Here is an 8702-nt window from a genome sequence, read left to right as displayed (position 1 = left end):
CGGTGGGCTCGTTTTGTTTCTTAATGATGATTAGTGGGTTTTTTTTTTTTTTTTTTGCTTAGGTGTGATTTGGTGGGTTTAGGTTCTGTTGATGAGCTTTTGGATGTAGTTTAGTTTGATGTTTGCTTCAGTATTCAAAGTTGAGATTTTTTAACATGTTCTTTTAAGTTTGATTTTTGTTTTCTGCCATGGTCGACTGTGTTGAGTATGAATGTTTATTAGGTTGATTTTCGAAATTGACCCAAATCCATCACACCATTTTTTGGGACAAGTATTGAGGACCTTAATAAGGTAATAATGGACCTATTCTAATAAATTGAATTAATTATATAACACTTGAGTTTATTGTTTAATTTAATAATGAATCAATGAATTACAATTGCTATAATAAATGGAATTTATGGATTTGACCTATGGACGTTAACTATTATATATAAATGAGTCTTATCAATTAGTTGTAGTTTGAATAATATTTGGTCAATAATTTTAGTGCTTTTCTTAAACCTTGTGTAATTTCCACATCACTTTATGAGATGTCTGTTTTCTAAGATATGTCCCTGTGATATTGTTTTTCACTTCTGTCGTTCTTTTAATAAATCATCACTTATCAAGGAAAAAAAAGAAAAGAAAACCAACATCCAACAGGTGTAGAGTTTCTTTACTACTCTGTATGTTTTCCTTTTATTATTTCTTTGGATATGGTAAGCACATGAGTGCATTCCTTGTGTTTTGTTTTTATTATGTAAGTGCTTAGCCATAGATGCCTAAACCCTAAATAGAAAATGAAAACTTCTCTAAACATGCTTTTGATTAAATGTAGGAAATGAGTAACTTGTAATAGTGACGTCGAGATGGATAAGATTTGGATGCAAGAACCTACTTGATGTTCAAATCGATATCTAAAAGGTGTTAAAGAATTCCTTAAAATGGTGCATCAATATGTGGATGTAAATGGTATTATGAGGTGTCCATGTCGTGATTGTGCAAATCGATTCGTCATATTGAATTGGTGCAAAGTCACTTGTATCAACATGGAATTGATCGCACATACACTCAATGAATATTTCATGGGAAAGAAGATCCGTGTATTATAAACATGACTGCCAACTTACACACTGATACAAATACGAGGATAGAGGAGGTTGATGAGATCGAAGAATTGTTAGGCGATGTTCAAATGGGGACATTTTTGGAAGCGAACATAGGTGAATCCTCTACTACTCAGGGTCCAACGATTGATAATCACGAACATAGAACCAATTTTGGTCAATTATGAGAAGATGGCATAGGTAAACTTTATCGAGGCTGAAATAAATTTACAAAAGTAGTTTTCATTTTGAAGATGCTTAATATAAAGACGATTTACAACATGAATAGCAAGGCATTCGATATAATTATTAAATTGATAAAGGAGGTCCTTCCTGATAGAGAGACATTGCCACGCTCGTATCGAGAAGCAAAGCGATATTGTCGGGACTTGAGTTTTGGTTAGAGTCTATACATGCATGCCAAAATGATTGTGTGTTTTTTTGGAAGGAACATGCTGATAAAATACAATGCCCAACTTGCAACACTTCAAGATGGAGTTGTGCTAAGGGTAGCGGCAAGAAAATTCTTCAAAAGGTCTTGCAATATTTTCCAATAAAATTGAGGTTGTAACGATTGTTTATGTCGAAATATATGGTCAAACATATGAGGCGGCACAAAGATGAACGAAAAGATGACAGCAACACTGTAGGACACCCAATCGATGGTCTTGCGTGGAACGAGTTTGATAAAAAATATGAATAGTTTGCTCGTGATTCCCGCAACGTGCGACTTGGTTTGACAAGTAATGGTTTCAACTCATTTGGTAATATGAGTACCACATATAGCATATGGCCAGTAGTATTAATGCCGTACAATTTACCTCCGTGGATGTGTATGAAGAATCCTAATATGATATTGTCCTTAATTATCCTTGGTCGCACAGCACCTGGAAACGACATCGATGTGTATTTGCGGCCTCTAGTTGATGATTTGCATGAATTATGGAATGAAGGTGTAACCACTTACGATTCTTCGACTAAAGAGACATTTCAGTTGCATGCCGCATTACTATGGACCATAAACGATTTTCCTGCGTATAGAAACTTGTTTGGGTATTCTACGAAGGGAAAGCTGGCGTGTTCAGTATGTAACAAGGATACAATGCCTTATAGGTTTAAAGAGTGTTACATGTGTCATCATAGGTGGCTTCCTCGAGACTATCTGTGGCGCCAAGAAAGAGAATTGTTCAATGGTACAAAAAAGCATAGATTGGAACCTAAAGAAATGTTTAGAGATCAATTGTTGCAACAACTAATACATGTTGAACATGTGTAGTTTAGGAAACATATTGGGAACAAGAGAAAGCATCACACAAGTGGTGTTGATATAAATGAGTCGAATTGGAGGAAAAAAAATATTTTCTTTAAGTTGCCTTATTGGTCAACATTGAAATTACAATACAAGTTAGATGTCATGCACATTGAGAAGAACATATGTGATAGTATCTTGGGTACATCGATGAATATTCCTTGGAAGACAAAGGACACAGCCAACGCACGAAGAGATTTATGTAAGATGGGTATACATAAAGAATTGCACTTGCAGACAATTGGTGCAACCACCACAATGCCACTTGCGGCGTACACTTTGACAAGAGATGAGAAGAACCGGTTATGTGAGTGGCTGAAATGTGTGAAATTTCCTGATGGGTATGCCTCTAACATTAGTCGATGTGTGAACAAGCTTATTGGCAAGATATCGGGAATGAAAAGCCATGATTGTCATGTCTTCTTGTAGTGTTTACTTCCTGTTGCAATCCGTGAAAAATTAACGTTTGAAATATAAACACCAGTGATTGAGATGAGTCATTTTTTTATGCAATTGTGTGCATGGACATTAAAAGTATATATTTTGAAGCAAATGAAGGTTGACATAATCATGATTCTATGCAAGATGGAACAAATATTTCCACAAGCATTTTTTGATGTTATGGTCCATTTAGCGGTTCATTTAACTCGAGCGGCTGAGCTTGGGGAACCAGTACAAAGCCGTTGGATGTATTCAATGGAAAGGATTATCATTTACTTTACAATGACATACAAGGGACTTAGAGCTTGTTTGGGATTGCGTTTGTGGGTCCTAAAAGTGCTTTTAACACTCAAAAAGCTTGTTCGAAGAAAAAAAGCACTTGTTTGGTAAAAGATGGGGTGTTTGTTAAACCTCTTTGCACTGTTCACCTTCCACGACACTGTAACACTTTAAGTGATTGAGCCGAAGACAGTCTGAAGAAAAGACTGCTGCACGCTGACAGTGGCTGGGTTTATTGCCAACATTTCTTATTTTACCCCTTTATCATTGTAGACAATGCCTATTTTGTCCCGGAAATGAGAGTTCATTTGTTTTCTATTGTGCTATATGGACATTTTTGTCTTTTACAGACAATTGGGTTCTCCCACACGCCAGTGGCTGCAGGTAGGCAACAGCATGATAGTCAAACAAAGAACAGTACCGTGGGTCTTGGGGTGTGTGCTGGGGTTTGTCAAACAAGGCCAAAATTAAAAGCACTTTTAATGGTCTAAAAAGTTTAAAAATATCCAAAACGCACTTTTGGCAAAAGCTTAAAAATGAAGCTTCTGTCCAAAAGTTCTTTTTGACTTAAAAGCTCTATTTCTCAAACGCAATCCCAAACAGGCTTTTACTATATATTGAAAACGCTTCTTATACCAAACAATTAGAAAGTAGATGGTCCACTTTAATTCCAACAACTAGATTAAATAAAGGTAGCAAACAAAAACAATTACAGTGTAATGACATTGGCTTTTCAAGCCTTATTAAGGACCACTTGCAACTTCCAAAAAGCTAGGAAATAAATTGTAGAATGCAACAACGTTTACCACTTTTTAGGTCTAAACCCAACAACGTCACACTCATCAAGACACACTAATCACAACAACATGAGACCACGAACCATAGAAATTATTCAACCTTTTGGCAACATCAAGATGACCCAAAGGTTGAAAATGATGAAACTTAAATCCATCATACAATGGAAAAAGTTTTAGAAGACCCAAATAACTATAAAATTGAAGAAACTAACATGCAACATTTAGAGAAAACCCACATTCCCTAAACAAATTTATAAAATAATTGCATACAATACAAATTAGGGTTAAAGCACTAAACTTTTACGCTTAAAAAAAAAAAAAAATATTCGTTACGTGTCACGAAGAAAACCTTTGTGATGCAAATTACAAGGTAAATTGGCGAAACACAACTACAACAGTAATGTTAGGGTTCTTCTTGCAAGAGTTGGGATAGAGTTGTGTAATCTTAAAAAACGAGTTGAAAATCTATGGGAAAAACCGAGTTGAAATATTGATTTTTTTTAAAGGTTGTTTAATGAGTTGAAATATCGAGACAATGATGTTATGAGCATTTAAGTCTTTTACACATGAAAGAGAAGGGGCATAACACGTTCAGGCAAAATATAGCACGTGTGCCGCACGTGATGGGTCTCCGTTAGTGTAGTACCCCGACAAATCACCATTTTTAAAGAGTTAAAGATTTCTTACTTAACCGGTTAATAATCCCTTAAACCAAGTGACATAAACCTTCTACAAATAAACCAAGTCCCTTAAGACTTTTTTAGAAGAAAAAACCCTAAAAAATATCCTCATTGGCCAAACAGTCGCTCCGGGACCACAGAAGCACTTGCTCTTGTCCTTGGTGCGAGTGCTCGCCCAAGGTCCACATGAACGCTCGCATGAACCCCCCTTTGTGCAAAATCCAATCCTACGTACCTTTTGTGAACAATACATGAGTGCTCGCTACTACAGTACACAAGCACTGGCTGACCAGTCTTCAGACTATAAAACAGTACCCAATCGTAAGCCTGAAAAGTATTTTTAACCCGTTGTGAACAGTACATGAGCGCTCGCTCAGTAGTACCCGAGTGCTTGCTGTCAACTCTAAAAAGCAATTTTAACCTATTCTCCACCTTTTAGACCCAAAGCACGCCTCCACTCTATATATAAACCCTGCTACTCGACCCTTAGCCACCTTCAACCTCATAAAACCTAACCCTAGTGTGAGGAGAAGCTTAGAGAAAGAAATGAGGAAGTTTGGAGCTTTAGCTATCTTCTAAGGTGATTCATTGACCCTTCCTTTATGCCATTTTTAATTGTTGTTACTAATTTCCTAGTGTTACAAGTTTTAAAGATGCTATGACAAGCTCTTATACCCATCTTTTTAACAAAACCAAGAAATGTTTTCAAAAGGCTTTTAAACACATCTTTGATTCTTTGTGTTGTGTTTTCTTATGGTACAAGTGTTTATTTTGAGCTTAGGAAGGAAAATATCAACTCATAGCCTTAGATAGAAGCCTAGAACGCATTTTTGGGGATTTCTGGCCGAGCCTTACCCTCTGGTCGAGCACTCACCTAGGGAGCGAATGCTCGCCCAAAGAGCAGGCCACCCGTCCCCTTAGCCCCAATTGTGTGGTACAAAATTTTAGCAGCCCTTTTCGTTAGATGGAACCTCGTAGAGTTCGCTAGTACTACTTATAACGATGAGCTCTGTTTCGTTATAGTAATGATCCGTGATGTCGGAGGACTCAAGCGAGCGAACGAGGTAAGTAATTACTTACGAACACTTTCCTTAAAAACATGTGATATGTCAGCTGATTGAGCACGTGTATGATATGAGCACGTCTACTTTTTGTAATAACTTGGTAACTGCTTTAATAATTGGTTGATAAGATGCATTGTATGACATGGTACACCGGTACGTACGGTATAATGGACATGGGCTTACTATATAGACTTGATTCTATGGTCAAATGTGTGTGTTGTAATATGGGCCTTAGATCCAATGGTTGTTTCGTGACCGGCGCAGCCTTAATAGGCGATCACTACATGATATATATCATTAGTAACGTGGGCCACTCGAGGTCGCACTCTGTCGAACTACTAGTGTTATGGATGGTAGCGTACAACGGTTGGGGCACCGACATTGTATTATAGGTCCCTCGGAACAACGCCAACCCTCCTTAGAATTGGTAATATTTCAAGTAGATCATATATGATAGTTATGACCTATAGAGTATAAGTTTTCTGCATTAAAATACTTAGGCGATTGCTGCCAGGAAGACACCACCATTTATCAAATCAAACAATATTTTCAAGGTGTATTAACGGAAACAACACATCTTTTCAATGTTTATCAAAACTACACGTTTATTTATGCTTAATAATAATGGGCTCATCTTATACCCAATCCTGAGGTTTACTTACTAAGTCGTTAGACTTACGTGGTTATTACTCTTATAGGGAGCTTGCTCCTATAACTCAAGAGTGGTACGGTTGCCACCATAGACTTTGCTTTAAAATCTTCATGTTGTTATCATGTTTGCTTTATATTATTAGTTGCTCAATCTCTTATAATTTGAGGATTATACTTGTCCCTGTAATGATTAATATATTTCTCAGATTTATTTCACCTTCCTATACATTAACTCTGATTATGCTTAGAGGGGCGATTCCTCATTTAGCCACTAGTTGGTTAAACTAGGGTAATCACTAGTAACCTTGTCAGGCTGTTCAATGCCAATTTTGGGGGTGCTATAGTTAGGATTAAGCCTAACAGAGGGTTGACATTGCAAACTTCTGAAAGATTATTACTCTAAATTGACACTTTTTTAAGTTTAAGGGTATGATTGTAAATGTGATGAAATATTAGGGGTAGTAAGTGAAGTTTTTCTTAACAATAATTAACTTGGAGATTTACTAGTAGTTTTTACCAAATTAATTAACTTGTAATTAACCGGGAAAACTACCCTCTAACATATACCAAAGTGAATAAAATAGCAAAAAACAAAAATCAATAATTTAAGTTACAATTAATACCTCAACAACATATGTTAAACAATTGAGAATAACTTCTATAGGGTCATGGCACAAATCAAGGCATTTGTGCCCTCCAATAAGAAGGCGACACATCAGCGTGGAACACTGTAACAAAAATATGGTGTTCCACCTAATCTTTTTTCTAGATACCTAAAACAAAACACCTTCTAGAATAATCTTTTCATATTTTTCTCCAAAACCACTTCAGCCACCAACCTGCCACCGGAGACGTCGCTGGAGACACCGCTGGAGACGACGCCGGCTAGTACAAAAAAAGCCGGAGATGACGGATATAACCCCTACAGAAAACGCCGGGTAAGAACCAAGCTCCTCCTCCTTCTCTCCGATGCCCGCCTCTCTCACCGACGGCAGTAGAGAAAATTTTTTTTCTCTGCTACCTTTTTTCACTGCTGCCGGGCAACAGATAAAATTTTTTTCTTTGTTCTCTGTTGCCTGGTAACAGAGAAAAAATTTGTTCTCTACCGCCGGGCAACAGAGAAAATTTTTTTCTCTGTTCTCTGTTGCCCGGTAGCAGAGAAAAAATATTTTCTCTGTTGCCCGGCAGCAGAGAACAAATTTTTTCTCTGCTGCCGGGCAACAGAGAACAGAGAAAAAAAAAATTTCTGTTGCCCGGCAGCAGTGAAAAAGGGCAGCAGAGAAAAAAAATTTTCTCTACTGCCGCCGATCAGAGAGAGGGGCACCGGAGAGAGGGAGGAGGATCTTGGTTCTTACTCAGCGTTTTCTGTAGGGGTTATATCCGTCAGCTCCGGCTTTTTTTGTACCGGCCGGCAGCGTCTCCGGCGACGTCTCCGGTGGCAGGTTGGTGGCTGGAGCGGTTTTGGAGAAAAATATGAAAAGGTTATTCTAGAAAGTGTTTTGTTTTAGGTATTCTAGAAAAAAGATTAGGTGAAACACCATATTTTTGTTACAGTGTTCCACGCTGATGTGTCGCCTTCTTATTGAAGGACACAAAGGCCTTAGTTTATGCCACGACCCTATAGAAGTTATTCTCCAAACAATTATAACCAAAAATCTATAAAAGATAACAACAACAAACCATCACAAGATACATTACTAAGATCCGCAAATACGAAAATACAATCAAACTGCCTACCGTTTCCACTATACATCCAAGCCTAAAGAAAGACTCTAAGTTCTAACTTGGTCTAAAACTTAATGAATTGCAAAACACCGAGGTGTTTTATAGGTGAAAAAGCAGAAACTATGCAAGTTCATGACTTAATAAGTAATCATAAAAATAAACCATGAAATAAGCCATTGTAATAGACTCAAAATGACTTTCCATATTACCATACCCCTTTATAAGGTTTTTCTAAAATGTTTAAGAAAATATTTGAGTACGAATGTAAAGTAACAAGTTCACAAGACAACGCATGATTTCATGACAATTTCATTTTGATGTATTTAAAAACATTTGAGTTTAAAACATAGGGAATTTAGATATAAACTTCCTTAGGTCAACGCACCTCCATTAAAAACTCCCTAGGTATTTTTTTTCTTTCGGGAAATTGACTCTCTGGGTCAATTGAAACTATAAAAAACTCCCTACTGTCAAAAAATTTTAACAGGCGTTAGTCCACTCAAAACTTCACATTTTATCTGATTAAAATATTAATTTTTTATTAATTTAATTTAAAAAATTAAATCTTTAAAAAAAAAAAAAAAAAAAAAAATTGAACTGCCACCCCTGGCCACCCCCCCAGCCCCTATGGGGTGGCTTGTGGCCACCCCTAGGTGGTTTGGGGTGGC

This window comes from Corylus avellana, chromosome ca6, assembly GCF_901000735.1.
Source record: "Corylus avellana chromosome ca6, CavTom2PMs-1.0".
Classification (NCBI taxonomy): domain Eukaryota; kingdom Viridiplantae; phylum Streptophyta; class Magnoliopsida; order Fagales; family Betulaceae; genus Corylus; species Corylus avellana.
The sequence above is the reverse complement of the archived record's forward strand: the minus strand, read 5'-3'. Positions refer to the sequence as shown.